Source organism: Arachis ipaensis, chromosome B5 (genome assembly GCF_059453495.1).
Source record: "Arachis ipaensis isolate K30076 ecotype BB chromosome B5, ASM5945349v1, whole genome shotgun sequence".
Taxonomy (NCBI): domain Eukaryota; kingdom Viridiplantae; phylum Streptophyta; class Magnoliopsida; order Fabales; family Fabaceae; genus Arachis; species Arachis ipaensis.
The window spans coordinates 75737649-75742328 of NC_142440.1; the positions used below are offsets into that span (position 1 = coordinate 75737649).

Here is a 4680-nt window from a genome sequence, read left to right on the forward strand (position 1 = left end):
ATTGTTTTTTTTTAAAAAAAATTACTCGAAAATTGTGAGATGTTAACAACGAACAGGCTTATATTTATTAAATATTACTTAAGTTGGGGAAACAAGTTGGTAACGTTCATCTTTTAGTATGATCATGACATGCTGGAAGTTGGGCCGTTACAATTTGGTATCAGAGCTGTCCTTCCTGTTAGAGCCTGAGGAATGGACTGGATCATGCTTCATTGCATGCTCTGTTGTGCGTCTCATGCTTATAGGATATCCATGTGATATGTATTGCATGATTGTTGATGAGCGGATAATTTATACGCTTTTTGGCATTGTTTTTAGTATATTTTTAGTAGAATCTAGTTACTTTTAGGGATGTTTTTAATAGATTTTATGTTAAATTCACATTTCTGGACTTTACTATGAGTTTGTGTGTTTTTCTGTGATTTCAGGTATTTTCTGGCTGAAATTGAGGGACTTGAGCAAAAATCAGATTCAGAGGTTGAAGAAGGACTGCTGATGCTGTTGGATTCTGACCTCCCTGCACTCAAAGTGGATTTTCTGGAGCTACAGAACTCGAAATGGCGCGCTTTCAATTGCGTTGGAAAGTAGACATCCAGGGCTTTCCAGCAATATATAATAATCCATACTATGGCAAAGAATGGACGACGTAAACCGGCGTTCAATGCCAGCTCTCTGCCCAAATCTGGCGTCCAGCGCCAGAAAAGGATCCAAAACCAGAGTTGAACGCCCAAACTGGCACAAAAACTGGCGTTCAACTCCACAAATGGCCTCTGCACGTGCTACACTTAAGCTCAGCCCAAACACACACCAAGTGGGCCCCGGAAGTGGATTTATGCATCAATTACTTACTCATGTAAACCCTAGTAGCTAGTTTATTATAAATAGGACCTATTACTATTGTATTAGGCATCTTTGGATTACCTTATGATCCTTTGATCACGTTTTAGGGGGCTGGCCATCTCGGCCATGCCTGGACCTTCACTTATGTATTTTCAACGGTAGAGTTTCTACACTCCATAGATTAAGGTGTGGAGCTCTGCTGTTCTTCAAAGATTAATGCAAGTACTACTGTTTTCTATTCAATTCTTCTTATTTCGCTTCTAAGATATCCATTCGCACCCAAGAACGTGATGAAGGTGATGATTATGTGTGACGCTCATCATCCTTCTCCCTTATGAACACGTGCCTGACAAACACTTCTGTTCTACATGAAATAAGCTAGAATGAGTATCTCTTAGATCTCCTAACCAGAATCTTCGTGGCGTAAGCTAGAATGATGGCGGCATTCAAGAGAATCCGGAAAGTCTAAACCTTGTCTGTGGTATTCCGAGTAGGATTCAATGATTGAATGACTGTGACGAGCTTCAAACTCGCGAGTGCTGGGCGTTAGTGACAGACGCAAAAGGAGGGTGAATCCTATTCCAGCATGATCGAGAACCGACAGATGAATAGCCGTGCCGTGACAGGGTGCGTGAGCATATTATTCACTGAGAGGAGGGGATGTAGCCACTGACAACGGTGATGCCCTTGCATACAGCCAGCCATGGAAAGGAGTAAGACAGATGGGATGAAGATAGCAGGAAAGCAGAGGTTCAGAGGAACGAAAAGCATCTCCATTCGCTTATCTGAAATTCTCACCAATGATTTACATAAGTACCTCTATCCCTATTTTATTATATAATATTCGAAAACACCATTATCACTTTATATCTGCCTGACTGAGATTTACAAGGTGACCATAGCTTGCTTCATACCAACAATCTCCGTGGGATTCGACCCTTACTCACGTAAGGTATTACTTGGACGACCCAGTGCACTTGCTGGTTAGTTGTATCGAAGTTGTGACAATTATGAATTAAGATTAGAGCACCAAGCTTTGGAGCCATTACCAGGATTTGTTCGAGCCTGGAGATCACAATTTCGTGCACCAAGTTTTTGGCGCCGTTGCCGGGGATTGTTTGAGTTTGGACGACTGACGGTTCATCTTGTTGCTCAGATTAGGTAATTTTCTTTTTGTTTTCTTTTCAAAAATTTTTCAAAAATATTTCAAAATTTTCTCAATTGTTTTCGAAAAAAAAAAATGTTTTCAAAAATATTATTTTTCTTCAGAATTTTTAAGAATGAATTCTAGTGTTTCATGAAGCATGTTGAAGCCTATCTGGCTGTAAAGCCATACCCAAACTACTTTGGGATTGGCATCCAACTAATCACTCCAGTCCATGTAATTATATGCTAAAGCTTGGCTGGCTATTAAGCCATGCCTGACCCTTTGATTGGAGCTTTAAGACTAACATGGCAAGATTCCTGGAATTCATATTAAAAATTTTGAAATCCTTATTTTTATTTTTCACAATAATTTTCGAAAAAAAAAAAAATACAAAAAATTTAGAAAATCATAAAAATCAAAAATATTTTCTGTTTCTTGTTTGAGTCTTGAGTCATATCATAAGTTTGGTGTCACTTGCATATGCATCTTGCATTTTTTCGAAAATATCATGCATTCATAGTGTTCTTCATGATCTTCAAGTTGTTCTTGGTAAGTCTTCTTGTTTGATCTTGATGAATTTTTGTTTTGTGTCTTTTCATGTTTATCATATGCATTCTTGAATTCTTAGTGTCTAAGCATTAAAGAATTCTAAGTTTGGTGTCTTGCATGTTTTCTTTGCATTAAAAATTTTTCAAAAATATGTTCTTGATGTTCATCATGACATTCAAAGTGTTCTTGGTGTTCATCTTGACATTCATAGCATTCTTGCATGCATTCATTGTTTTGATCTAAAAATTTCATGCATTGCATATTTTTCATGTTTTCATAAAAATTCAAAAAATCAAAAAAATATCTTTCCCTTTTTCTCTCATCAAATTCGAAAATTTGAGTTGACTTTTTCAAAAATTTTTAAAATCAAGTTGTTTCTCATGAGTCAAATCAAATTTTCAATTTGAAAATCTTATCTTTTTCAAAATCTTTTTCAAAAATCAAATCTTTTTCAAATTTCTTAGTTATTTTCGAAAATTCTAAAAATATTTTTCAAAAATCTTTTTCTTATTTTTAAATCAAATTTTCGAAAATAACATAATCAATTAATGTTTTGATTCAAAAATTTGAAGTTTGTTACTTGCTTGTTAAGAAAGATTCAAACTTTGAGTTCTAGAATCATATCTTGTGATTTCTTATGAATCAAGTCATTAATTGTGATTTTAAAAATCAAATCTTTTTCAAAACTAATTTCTATCATATCTTTTCAAAATATCTTTTCTAACTTCCTAACCTCTTATCTTTTAAAAATTTGTTTTAACTAACTAACTAACTTTTTGTTTGTTTCTTAACTTTTTCAAAACTACCTACCTAACTCTCTCTCTCTAATTTTCAAAAATATCTTCCCTCTTTTTCAAAAATTTCTTTTTAATTAACTAATTAATTTTATTTTTTATTTTTGATTTCAAAAATTTTCGAAAATTACTAACATTTTTCAAAAACCATTTTCGAAAATCACTAACTCTTTTTCAAAAATATTTTCGAAAATTCTCTCTCTCCCATCTTATTCTATTTATTCATTCATATCCTAACATCTCATCTCACATCTCTAGCCTCCTTACAGTTGTGTTTCTTCCATTATATTACATTCTTTATCTCCCCCTTTTCTTCAACTTACAAAGGGATCCCTATACTGTGGTATAAAGGATCTCCGTTATTATTATTATTTTTCTGTGCCTTCTTCTTTGTCATATGAGCAGGAGCAAGGATAAGAACATTCTTGTGGAAGCAGATCCAAAACCTGAAAGGACTCTGAAGAGAAAATTAAGAGAAGCTAAAATACAACGATCCAGAGATAACCTTTCAGAAATTTTCGAACAGGAAAAAGAGATGGCAGCCGAAAATAATAATAATGTAAGGAAGATGCTTGGTGACTTTACTGCACCTAATTCCAATTTACATGGAAGAAGCATCTCCATTCTTGCCATTGGAGCAAACAACTTTGAGCTGAAACCTCAATTAGTTTCTCTGATGCAGCAGAACTGCAAGTTTCATGGACTTCCATCTGAAGATCCTTTTCAGTTCTTAACTGAATTCTTGCAGATATGTGATACTGTTAAGACTAATGGAGTAGATCCTGAAGTCTACAGGCTCATGCTTTTCCCTTTTGCTGTAAGAGACAGAGCTAGATTATGGTTGGACTCTCAACCAAAAGACAGCCTGAACTCTTGGGATAAGCTGGTCACGGCTTTCTTAGCCAAGTACTTTCCTCCTCAAAAGCTGAGCAAGCTTAGAGCTGATGTTCAAACCTTCAGACAGAAAGAAGGTGAATCCCTCTATGAAGCTTGGGAAAGATACAAACAGTTGACCAAAAAGTGTCCTTCTGACATGCTTTCAGAATGGACCATCCTGGATATATTCTATGATGGTTTATCTGAGCTATCAAAGATGTCACTGGACACTTCTGCAGGTAGATCCATTCACCTAAAGAAAACACCTGCAGAAGCTCAAGAACTCATTGACATGGTTGCTAATAACCAGTTCATGTACACTTCTGAAAGGAATCCTGTGAGCAATGGGACGCCTATGAAGAAGGGAGTTCTTGAAGTTGATACTCTGAATGCCATATTGGCTCAGAATAAAATATTGACTCAGCAAGTCAATATGATTTCTCAGAGTCTGAATGGAATGCAAGCTGCATCCAA

The 4680-nt window shown here is 35.5% G+C and overlaps 1 non-coding gene across 1 annotated transcript; it reads right to left on the reverse strand.

Annotated features, from left to right (window-relative positions):
• Positions 1-4261: 4261 nt before the first annotated feature.
• Positions 4262-4369, reverse strand: LOC148564662 (small nucleolar RNA R71). The gene has a single exon (XR_015884187.1). It is a non-coding gene; the product is annotated as a small nucleolar RNA R71 (small nucleolar RNA).
• Between the last annotated feature and the right edge of the window lie 311 nt (positions 4370-4680).